The sequence below is a fragment of the Girardinichthys multiradiatus genome, chromosome 22 (assembly GCF_021462225.1).
Source record: "Girardinichthys multiradiatus isolate DD_20200921_A chromosome 22, DD_fGirMul_XY1, whole genome shotgun sequence".
Taxonomy (NCBI): domain Eukaryota; kingdom Metazoa; phylum Chordata; class Actinopteri; order Cyprinodontiformes; family Goodeidae; genus Girardinichthys; species Girardinichthys multiradiatus.
In genome coordinates this window covers 15,439,683-15,452,973 of record NC_061814.1, presented here as the reverse complement: position 1 = coordinate 15,452,973, position 13,291 = coordinate 15,439,683, and positions in this window count along the sequence as shown.

Below are 13,291 nucleotides of genomic sequence, written 5' to 3'. Positions count from 1 at the left end.
GGACTAAGATCGGGGGTTGGGATAACTTTTCTTTGAGAGCTTGGAAAGCTGCTTCAGCTTCAGATGACCAGAAAAATGAGGACATAGAGGAAGTTAGCGCAGTCAGAGGTGCAGCAATGAGACTATAATCCTTAATGAAACGTCTGTAAACTTTTGCAAAACAAAAAAAAAACACTGTAATGATTTGCAAGAGTCAGGCACCAGCCATTCCAGTACTACCTTTATTTTCTCTGGATCAGAACGTACCTGTCCACCTTCAAGGATGTAGCCCAGAAATGTGATGGAAGACTGATGAAACTCACACTTCTCGGCTTTAACAAACAAGCGGTTCTCCAAAAGGCGCTGTAGTACTTGGCGAACGTGCCTACGTTGCTCCTGAATGTCCTTCGAGTAGATCAATATGTCATCCAAATATACGAAAACAAAAATGTTCAAAAGGTCTCTGAGCACGTTGTTGACTAAAGCCTGGAACACAGCAGGAGCATTACATAGTCCAAAGGGCATGACCAAGTATTCAAAATGGCCTAATGGCGTCTTGAAAACCATCTTCCACTCATCCCCCTGGCGGATCCTGACCAGTTGGTAAGCATTACGGAGATCTAACTTAGAGAATATAGTGGCACCATAAACCAGTTCGAAAGCTGAGGTGAAGAGAGGAAGTGGGTACTTATTCTTAATTGTGATTTGGTTTAAACCCCTATAATAAATGTAAGGACGAAAAGAACCGTCCTTCTTCCCTACAAAGAAAAAGCCTGCCCCAAGTGGTGAGAATGAGGGCCAAATAATACCTGCAGACAAGGAGTCATTTATATACTTCTCCATAGACTTTTGCTCTGGACGGGAGATGTTATAAAGTTTGCTAGTGGGCAGAGGCGCACCGGGAAGAAGGTTGATCACGCAATCACAGGGTCTGTGAGGTGGTAGGGACAGGGCCTTATTTTTACTAAAGACTCCCTTAAGAACATGGTATTCAAGGGGCACATGAGTAAGATTAATTACCTCGTTCTCTTTCTTGGCCTGTTGAGGTTGACTAGGGGAAAAGGCGGATTGGAGACAAGATGAGTGACAATTAGCGGACCAGGACTCAATATGACACCAATCTAAATGCGGATTATGTTCTTGCAACCAGGGGAAACCTAAGACTAATGAGCCTTGAGATACAGGAAACAAAAAAAAAAAGATATCGTCTCCCTATGATTGCCTGACAATAAAAGTTCTACTGGTTTGGTTCGGTTGAAAACCAGGGAGCACTGGAGCAAACCCCCCCCCCCCCCCCCCCCCCCCCACAATTGCCCACCTCACCAGAAAACTTTTCAGGATTAGGGGAAGTGAATGAGGTAGCTGTTGGGATACCGGTAATGCAGTAGCGCCATCTACAGGTGTAGTGGACTGAATACCTAAGGTTTGTTGCAACATGGAGGCAATCTGCTCTAGCTGTTGGTTAGTCTGGCGTTGTTGTTCTGAAAGGGAACGGAGAGAAGAGTCATGAAAGTGGATTTGATTAGCATGTTCAGAGAGAGTTCTACGGAGTGCTTCTGCTGGATCTTGTTGGCCAGAGTGTTCTGTCATTTTGTTTGCAATAGATCCGACCCACATACAGAGAACACTCCGGAAAACAGAATATGTAAAGGATGTTACTAAATAGGTGTGGTCAGGTCGCCAGGGGAAAGGCATTCAGGATCCAGGTTTGTAGCAAGTTCTTTAGGTGCTGTTCAGTGTGAGCTCGGAGCAAAACAGGAATGAGTTCGGTGTGCAGATGCTTACGTTGGAGGGTGGACAGGGTACGCTTGCGGCTTGGTCCAGGAGGCGAAGGTAACAGGAAACTGCCAGCTAGATGCAAATCCAAACGAAGACAGTAGATAGGAAATGAAATCCTCAGAACGTAGATAGCCTTGATCATCCAGAAAGACGTCCGGAGACGTAGTCAGTATTCAGTGACATAAACCCAGGGTTCAGGTTTACTAAGCCTGCGAAGGAGCATAAACAAAGTTACAACGAGGTCGAAGATCAAAGCATAGATTTAGTGTTTGGCTTGAGCTTGTTACCACTGTGGGCAAAACACTCTGGCATCAAAGTGCTGGCAGCCTCCTGCTTAAGTACTCCTCAAAGTAATCAGTAGACCGCAACATATGATTGGATGAGCCTTTGTGGGCGTAACTCAATCGCAACATGATTGGACAATAACAGGAAGTGCTTTTTTTAATTGACGTTTGCCACTGGAGTTTATTTTCTTCTTATAATATTCGATAACCCCCTTTTTTTTTACATCGAATCTGTTTGAATAAAATAAAATAAGAAAATAAACAAAAAGGTCTCTCTACGGACTTGTTCTATTTTTCCTAAATTCAATAGTTTATTCCCTGGCATCTGACTTTTATTTATTTGTTTATTTTCATAAAGTTGATATTTTAATAATCAACGGTATTGATTTTTCAGAGATATTATGAGGGCTAAAAGTACATATTGGGACAAAATGATTGATACCCTCCTATTATTTTCTAAAAGAATATCCGTTTGGGTATGAAAATAATGTGAAACTCACAAAAGTAGTTTAAACAAATCATAATGAAGACATAAACTGTATCATTTAAAAAATAATAATTGTAATAAGAGTAGCTTGGAGACAAAGGATGGTACCCATGACTTCATGATTTCTTGTTCAACCTTTTGAAGCAGTCACCTCTGATAATTGATTACTGCCATTTTCAAATTCAATTAAAATTCACAAATACTTTATTAATCCCAAAGGGTAATTAAATGTTGTTGTAGCTCATGTTCTGCAGGTTTCTTCAAAGAGCCGTTGGAGATGTGGATGGTTGTGGGCAGGAAGGATCTCCTGTAGCGCTCCGTCTTACAGCAGATCTGAAGAAGCCTCTGACTGAAGACACTCTGTTGTTGTAGGACAGTCTCATCTAGAGGATGCTCAGGGTTCTCCATAATGTTCTTCATTTTATGAAGAATCCTTCTTTGCACAATGATCTCCAGAGGTTCTAGAGGAGTCCCCAGAACAGAGCCAGTCTTCTTTATTAGCTTGTTGAGCTTTTTTAAGTCCCTGGCTCTGATGCTGCTTCCCCAGCAGATGATGGCAGAAGAGATCACACTTTCCACAACACTTATAGAGGATAGGCAGCATCTTGCTGCAAACATGAGATTTCAGCAGCTGGAGCAGGTATTTTGGCTCACATTTAATTAGTAAACTGCTCCGGCTTTTCTCAGGTCTAACACACTTTGCTTTATATGCCATGAGCTTTTATCGCACCCTTCACAGGTTCAAGCCAACCTGTGCCAGATGCATCCTACAAACCTATAACAGAAGTGAATCTTTTCATGTTCAACAACATATCAGTTCCTTCCTGGAAAGCTTAATTTCAACAGAGCTGGTGTAACTTGCCAGAATATCCAGTGTTGTCTCACTTGTCCATATGATGATGTTTTAGCTCAGGAACCGCACCATCAGCATGAATATGAATGAAAAGGCCTCCAAACCGAACTACACACACAACTCTGATTTTAACATTAGTCTACGATCTAATGCAAACAGGATGTGAATCAGTCTACATTTCTATATTAGTGTGTAGTTGTCAAATATAAATATATATATTTACAAACAATCTGCATTTTCTTTAAAAGCTGTAAATCATGCTGTTTTTTTTCATTGGTTGCTCACACAGTTTTTGTTTTTGCTGTCAGTCCTATTATTCTTTCATTAACATAAAACTATTTACTGCAGAAAAATGCATTCCTATGAACCTCTTGTAAATTTTGATAACTGTGCATAAACTATGTAAAAAACTTAATCTGAATCTGTTTTGTTCAGTAATAAAAAAAAGTTTTCACACGCATGCACTTACTTCATAATGTACTTAGCTTTATGTCAGGGTAAATGCAGATTATCTTTCAGATAGATCTTCTAACATTAATAATGACTATGCAGAACTGCCTCTTAATGTGCCAAAAATAAACGTAGTGATAAAGCTGTTTGCTCTACACTGAAAAACTGTAGTATATTATACATAAAGTCTAGAAATCATCACTGACAGCCCACATCAAAGGCAGCAATAAGAAACAACATGAGGTTAAAATGTTCTTTATTTTACATCATAAAAATGTGCAGGCATCACTTGGTGGTGGTGTACTTCTTAAGTATTGAACTTTTGAAGACATTCTGTCCCACATATCTTAAAAGTCTTCATAGCATCTATTATAAAAAAAAGACATACCTCTATGATCGAATGCTTTGAGCAAGTGACTGGCAAGATGTGTAGCTATTTGTGAATAACCAGCTGGTTTATATAAGTCCGGATTTTCCAAGATGGGAACAGGTAGAGGTTTTTCATCACCTTTACAGTAAACTGTGCACTGTTTACTATACAGTGCTGTATGAAAATGATTTTAAAAAAGTGTAAGAATATTTAAAAAGAGCACAAAGGGTGCTATTTAAAATGCTTCTCTTATAGCTAAGCAAAAGAAAAACTGACTAATCCTAATTTGCAAAGAAATAAGTTATATAAATATAAACAAATATAATATACATGTATAATAAATTATTTAATTGCAAATATTTTTAGTTAAGCCACCTTGACACTACATTTGCACAGCAGAAGCCAGAAAACCTTCACAGTTTATTTTCCTATATCCACTTTATTTTGAATAATCAGTTGTGAGAATTATTTTGAAATATTTAGTTTAGTATCAACCTTATGTGATAGTCTGTTCAAATTCTGTAATGTTATCCACTGCTATCTAGCACTTCTTTCTCGGGGTCCTATAGTCAAAGACCATGAATACAAAATGGCAACTTTCCATTTGCAAGTCCCCACAAAACCCAATTTCGATATCAACACTACACACATCTCCAAAATATATGACTAAATTTACAAAACTATGTTTAGTTAATACAAGAAATATATATATTCAGTATTAATCCATCTGCAAAATGCAACATATCAGCCAAATTCATGTAGCTAAGCTATGTTATGCTACAAAACCTTCTACACATAGGTGTATTTTTGCTATGGTGACATGCTAGTAATATACCTCAACACAATACATAAAGACGTTTATGGTCCATGTCTCTCCAATGTGTTAATTTTTTAAGTATAAATAACTTTGAAATTAGCATTACTAGTCTTTTTATGTAATTTTTTTCACTCTTCGACCTCACTGCTTCAGTGACGCTACGATCACGTTTGAAACATAAGACCGATAGATCACCTTTCTTCACTTATATTTTAAACCTGTACTTTTGAGCTTTTTTTTTACCTACAAATTTGTACGTGTAGGCTTCATAATACAAACGGACAACATTAAAAATCTAATTTCAGAAATTTACTTAATTAACTTAAACTTAATGACTGATATTACAACTTCGAACAGGTTAGCCCTGTTTAGCTCTGTATTTATACCTCCGTGAAAAACAGAGGACATAAAGCCAACCAATCACTGTTCGTGATCACGGAATGCCTACAGGTTGAGAAACCCCCACTTCGGTTGAGAAACGCCCTCTTTTAGTCGGCAGAGACCCCTGTCTCGTTCCTTCTACCTCCCTGCCTCCTTGTCACACCTGTTCCCTGTTTCTTTGATTACCTGCCCTTTGTTATCCCTCAGTAAATTAGCTGGTTTTGTGTCATTGTGTGTTGCTGGTTCCTCTCTGTTACTACCCCTGATTCTGTTTCGCTACGTTTCCTGCAGAGAGCACTTATGTAAGTTTTGGTCTTGACTCTTGTGAGTACCTGCAGTGATTTTGCCACGTTTTTTGTAAAGACCTCTGGAAATAAAGACTGAAGACTTCTTACAACATGCGCTTCCCAAGCTCTTGTCGGCACTTTGGTCCGACCCAAAACCAAACCTTGACAATTTCCCGGTAACAAAGCATAAAATAGGGAGCTAAATAATTGGTATATCAGAAAAGAATAACCGAACAAACTTTTATCAAATAGTTTTTTAGGTGTTTTAACTGATGACAAGTTATTCTGGGGGAACCGATTAGTCTGCAAAAAAAATCATTTGGTATTCTTAGCAAATTAAGAGCCTTTGTACATAAATCTTTCCTATCTTTGCATTATAGTCTCATTTATTCTTATTGAACATATTTCAATTGTTTGGGCTAATCTAGTACACCAAGTGCTCCTTTATTTTTTTTAAAATGGAAATTACTGAACATATTTAATATAAATATTTTGCAAACTTGTACTTTTGTCTATAAAGAGAGATGTTTGCGCATTTACAGCTTTGTTTTAGCAGTTATTTTGTAAACAATTCTTCCCTTTATTATTACTCAACTAGACAGGCCAAGGATCTCCATCTAGCATGTTTAAAACATCATGCTGTCAGTTTTCTTGTGAGTACCAACATCTGTTGGAACCCTTTGTTTCATAGTTTGAAAACAGAAATTTACTAAAAAATTATTTTCTGCCAAAATAATTTATGATGATGATTTCATTCATTTGAAGGGAGATAAATTTATTATATAATAATATTTCTCAATTAAATATTTTCACTCAAATGCTTTATGCATTTATTGGATTTATACTTTATTTATTCATTGTTAATATGCTGTTTATCTTATAAATTAGTTGGTATGGTTCATATAAATCAGTACGTGTTTCTACCATGCAATCACATTTATTATTTCTTTTATGGTTCTAGCAATGTATTGTGTTTTTTTTGTTTGTTTTTGTTTGGTTTTTTTTTGCATTTTTATGTGGTGTTAAGTACTATATTAAACTAAACTAAAAATACCTAAACTAAACTAAATACGTCAGTTGTATCAACTGAATTGATCAAATTGGAAAGTCAAATTTACTCACCACTTTATAATTGTACATCCATTTGACCAGCACTAATTTCCTCTACTGTCTGCTCTACAAATATAATAATAAAAACAACTATTCACACTTGCTAGAAACATTCAACACCAAAAATGTCCAGAATGTTTAGATAATGAGTGAACCCTCATGGAGCAGGTCAGGGTGTACCTGCGCTTTGTCGGCCCAAGCTATGGTTGCATTTATGTAGTATTGGTTTCAATGTTCTGTGTTTCATCCAAATATTTCCCACTAATTTGTTCTCTGTGTTAGTGGCAGTTTAAGCTGCTCAATTACAAATCATGTTAAACCAATACTCCTAAAGCATTTGGGTCATTAATCATCAGTTTGACAAGAGCTCTGGACACCATTGACAATGAGCATTAACTGTGTTTCTAACCCTGAATCCATTTGTGTTGTCCATAGTCAGGTAGATAAAAAAACGACCTTGATGACTGAATAAAATTATTCTGTTTAACATCAGTTCTGGTATGATCACTCAGCTGTAATAAAAGCATCTTTTTTCTAGCGATTAGCAAATAGCTGTCAGCAGCACAACCAATAAAACCTTTCTTGGGTATACTCAACAGACAACTGGAATGCTTGTTATTATTTAGACAATACTTTAAAATGTTTTATTTTGAACTTGTGTTAGACAAAGTTTTGAATAGGGAGTTTTTAGTTTGGCTCAGCTTTAGTGTGCATTTCTCAACTCAATATTCATGACTGTGTGTATCAGCCACATAAATTTATAACTGAGGTGTTCTGGTCTAGCTCCCGCAAATGAGATTTAAGTAGCGTGCAGGACTCAACCTTTGCTTGGGGACTGAGCAAAAGGTTACTGAAGTTCATTCATAGTTTGTGCTTGTGTGTGTGCGCGTTTTGCGCATGTACGTGTGTGTGCACATAGTGAGTATTGAGCAAGGGCCACTGCAGTGCAACCCAACACCACCTCTTTGTGTGTGCACCACAGTCTGCTAACCTGGGTGCCTCACTGTTGTCCAAATTCATGACTTTGGTTTCAAACAGACACAGCTTGGCAAAATTATATAAAGATTAGCTATTTTATTGTTGAGTATATGATAAATGCCTTTTGTTTACTTGCTTTTTCACTTTGATTCTTTTTTATTTTTCTTTAGATGGTAACTTAGATATATTTTTTTACATTTGCAAGTTTGGCTTTTTCAACTTAAATATGGTGTTAAAGCAGAGCAAAAAAACACATACAGGTAATCGCTAAAATTAGAGCTCAGATGTTTAAGTTTTGGGGGTTCATGAACTTTTACTCGACTCAAAAACCTCAGGACATAAAACTTTAGACAGGAAAATATGAACATGTTAAACGTTTCGCCACCTTTTGTCCAAATTTTATAGAGAATATTTCATGGAAATGAGTGATTTTATGTAACCGCATTTCCCATAAAATCCCCTATCAGGCCACTACTATGTCCATTTGTCTGAACTTGTGTTCCCATTCCTCTTGAGACATGATAATTGTTTGTTGTGATATAGCAATGAAGCCCTCAGGCCCTCTTAAGCTAATCAGCCTCTCTTCCTCTCTCTCTGCCGATAGATCAGTTGACAGGGCTGCAGGCGGAACAGCGCACTGAAGCACAGCGTCTGCCTTTTGGCCTTCGCCGACCGTGACCCACATTCCCTGTAGTTCTGGTCTCACACACTAACAGGCAGCCTGCCTTTCAATCAGCCACTCGGCTCTCCCATTCCAGAGTCCAGCTGTTGTGTCTTGTCGTCCTGCTGGTGACGATACACGAGGAACATTTTGAGGCAATGCAGGTCACCACCGCCACCTGCATTTCTGTCAAGAAAGGATTTAAACAAACTATCAACAAGTCAGCTTGAATAAAACTTGCAACTTAAAGTGCAACCTCAACCTATTTATGTTACATGTGAATTTATTTTACTCATACTATTATTTATTTGCCATCATGTAATATTACTGAACCAATTTTTGCTTAATATAAATTTAAAATATAAACCACAAGGAATGTTTTTTGACTGTTTTAAAAGATGTTAAAGTCATAACATTTTTGCTGTTTATTTTTAATTTATTTTGGTTTACACAAAATAAACAAATTTAAATTGTTTTCAAATTCTCAGTCAAGGTCAGAAGCATGACAGTCATTTCTTTCTAGTCAGACACACACTGTGAACTGCCTAAGCCGGATGCAAAAGTTATCTTTGACATATTTCATTTTTCATCTTGTCACTTTTTGCATTTGGTTAGTTGCCAGGCTTTTTTTTTAGGTATTTAGCACAGTAGTTCCTTTCAGTCTAATCACTGACTACATGTTGCGCTCATGTATCATTTTTAAATAGGTATTAAAAAAAACAGCTGAAATGCTCTGAAATCAATCAATCAATTATTGAGTTAATCAATTGTTTTATATTTGGAGTAAATATTAATTGTTTTTGGTGTGTATAGATGAAGTGAACATTAATGAAAAACTTCACTGGTTTTAATTAACTCTTGAGAGGATCTGGGACTGAAGGGGAGTGGGTCTGCATGCACATGTGCAGTTCTCACTTGTGTAATGATGATGATTAACTAATTGCAGGCAGCTTGCCGTTGTTATGCGGAGCTTATCCTTGCTCATTCATTCAGTCCGTGTGTGTGTGTTTTGTCGGGTGTGGTGCAAAGGGAGGGGCTTCGAGTGACCATAAGAGGCATGTAATATGTTTAAACAGAACAAAGTAGTGTTTGGAGAATTGGTAATTGCTTACATCCCTCTTTGACCATTGGGACACTGTCCAGATCTCTGCCTACTTCACCTCATACGCATAAAACATGTACACACTAAAAAATCCACACATCACCAGAACAGGTATATTATTCTAAATGATATTTTCTGTTGTACAAATTGTGTTTTAACAGGAAAATGATGTAGTGATTTCTTGATCTTGGTGTTTCTGTTTATTTGTAAAGGGTTGGACTCAATCAAACATCTTCTGCTTATCTGGGATTGGGTTGCGGGGGCAGGAGTCTCAGCAGAGACTCCCAGACTTCCATTTCCCCCGACACCTCCTTTAGCTTCTCTGGAGGAAGCCCGAGGCATTCCCAGGTCAGCCGAGAGGCATAGTCCCATGTTCTGGGAAGTCCCCTAGGCCTCCTCCTGGTGGGACGTACCGGAAATACCTCCTGAGGGAGGTGTTCAGGTGTTTTCAGAACAGATGCCTGAGAAACCTAAGCTTAATCCTCTCGATGTGGACGAGCAGCGGCTCTACTCCTGGATGGCTGAGTTCCTTGCCCACCCTGCGGAGGAAGTTCAGTTCAGCCGCTTATATCCAGGATTTTGTTCTTTGGGTCATGACCCAAAGTTCACAACCTTAGGTGGGCAGGAACTTAGACGGACTGGTAAATCTTCACCACAATGGACCGGTGCAGCATTGCGGGCCTGAAGCAACCGCCCCAATCCCTCTGTCAATCTCAAGCTCCATTCCACCCTTACTCATGAACAAGACCCTGAGATACTTGAACTCCTCCACTTGAGGCAGCAACTCCTCTCTAACCTGAAGAAGGCAAACCACCCCTTTTCTGGTCGAGAACCATGGCCTTGGACTTGGAAAAGTTGATCCTCATCCCCGCTGCTTCGTACTTAGCTGCAAACCACTCCAGTGCATGCTGTAGGCTTGGCTGGAAGGAGCCAGAAGAACCACATCGTCTGCAAAATGGAGAGACGAAATCCACTATTTTTACCATGGATAAATCAATGTGATCCATGTTTGACACTTTTTCTTTTTATTTGTCAAGGATGTGGGACTTACAGATATCACTATGGCTCAATGTTGGAGCTTGGAACCAAAGGGTACTTGATACCTCATGCAAACACAAAGTGCAACCTCTTTTAAAATCTTGCAAGTGATGATAGTGCTTTCTAACATGTCCATGAATCATTCTCTGTGTCTGGTGATCTTCTCTCACTTAATGTCTGACCCTCTGGCAGTGGCCCATATTGCTGGAGTTGTGTTGCCACCACCCCTACCCTCTGGTGGCCTTTCTAGATGTCTCTTTAAAAGCACCAATTGCTTTGCTAATTGTTTCTAGATATATTTGACTTGACACATGCAGCCTTTGGCGGTTTTTTTTCACATGTGCAATATGGCTTACCACTGCAGGCAGCACAGCCTGGTGCACATCAGGTGCACTCATAAACAAAAACGCAGCCTGTCAAATGTGCTCTGAATGAGTTTTCTATTGGCAATTTGCAGATCCAGATAATGGTGGGGTGGGGTGCGCATTCCTCTATAGTGCATTGTTAGGAACTATGGGCGTATACCAATGTCTAGTTAATGGTGCTGAAGTTGATCTGATCTGAAGCACTGAATTAAAGGGCCTCAGTTTTTTTAGAGTTGCTTTTGTTCATCTATAGAATTTAAACTGGTCAAATCTGAACTGAGTTATACTGCAAAACAGAACTTAAAATGTATGCAACTTCTATTCTATTCTATTCTATTCTATTCTATTCTATTCTATTCTATTCTATTCTATTCTGGACTTAGAATTGTGTTAGACTGGGACCAGCATAAAAATGCCAATATCTAGACCGATCGGACCTAAATGAAATCATTCAACACTAATGAAAGATTCTTTGAAACAAATTAGTGATTGTGATCTACCCAGCAAGACCTCACGTCAAACAGATCAGTATATTTTATCATTCAATGGTATTTATAAGTTATTTAATAAAACCTGCTTATTTTTGTATACAGTGCTACACAGTTGTATAACAACTTTGATTGGTTGTGGTTCTGCAGGTGAGGGTGGAGAAAAGATGAAAGCTGCTGGAGGACTTCATACAAGATCCACCAGTGCATACAGTTGCTGTCATCGATAAACTTGTGTCTTGCTACTGCCGACAAGGTCTTTACGTGGAGAGGTTGGCTTAAATGCTAGTCTAATGCTAGTATGTTTATTTGTTGATTTTAATGATAGTTGCTCTGACTTCATTTATAAGTACTCATTAATTTATTAAAATTTTATTTGATAATAAAATAACTATTAACGTGGTCTGAACTGTGCCAGTGTCCATGATGTTGTGGGCCAGCTCCTGGGAAAAGAGGTGACCTAGTTGGACATGGTTGTTGTTGTTTCCTTGGTCCACCTTTCATGCCATATACACTATGGCACCCAGACTCACCCTATTTTTTGGTCTTAAGGTTCCAGAACAGGTAACAAAAAAGATTCAAGATTCACCAAAATCTTGAAAACATACATTCTGACTATTATGCCAACTTGTCAAAATCTTTTAAAGCCACATTCCCTTGCATGTGTATGTTTTGGATGAGAAGGTCACTGGTGGTGCCAAACTTCAGCTGAAATTGAGTGAGTGACTTTGAATTTTTTTTTAACCTAAATTCTCCTCCTTTCACCAGTTTTGGCATTTAGTGCAAGTCAAAAATCTTGATGTGACCACAATACCACATTCTGCGTAAGAGCACCCTTTTTACACTCATAATATTGACTTTGTTAATATTTTCATCACTGCATGGCAACACCAGATCAGATGGACCTCATTCTCTAATGACCAAATAAATGGCTGCTCCTGCATTCTTACCTTTTTACCCTCTGAATCAATAAAAGACACTCTTTCACAGTTTTTTTTTTTTAATGCAGCCAGTGTGTGTTGTTCACTCATCACATGCTTGTCTGCTCTTAAAGCCGATCGTTTTTTAGCCTTTCAAGGAAATGGACGTGAAAATATACAGAATTTGCTGTAATTATATGTGAAGGTTTATTTAAGTTCAAGGAAAGCGTGAAGAAAAAAACACGGGCAGACAGAAATCCAGATGAGGGGGCATGTAAGCCTGTTCAGGAGAGCAGGTTAAACCTGTGTGCGTGTGCGTGCGTGCGTGCGTGCGTGCGTGCGTGCGTGCGTGCGTGCGTGCGTGCGTGCGTGCGTGCGTGCGTGCGTGCGTGCGTGCGTGCGTGCGTGCGTGCGTGTGTGTGTGTGTGTGTGTGTGTTAGTAGGTGTGTGAGAGTCTTTTTTTTTTACATTGTGGCCTGATGATGCTGTCTGGGCCAATCTACCGGACTGAATGGTTTGAATTTACTAGCCCGCGACACTCAAATTGTCCTAATCACTAAGTAAATAGATACTTCCCCAAGCTATCAGAGCACACACACTGACAAAACTGCCGGCATGGAGGAATTGGGGGGGTGAAAGAAAGAGAAAACTTTCACTGTTAATTGTTGTTTTCCTTCTTATACCAACCTAAAAACACACTGTGCAATTATTCATAAGTGCCACTTTGATTCGGGAAAATATGTTTGAAAGAGGTTTAAGGTGTTTCGCTTGGGTTATTCTTTTACAGAGTCTGGATTATGCAGAGAGGGTTCTCTTGCCTGCAGCATTTTCAGTCAAATTGAAGCTGAGAGTCGAGCCATGGATAGAATTACACACCTTGTGCCCTTTTCTGAATGACTTGCTTCCAATCTAACCCAATCTGGCTTTCTGCAAACCTTATGG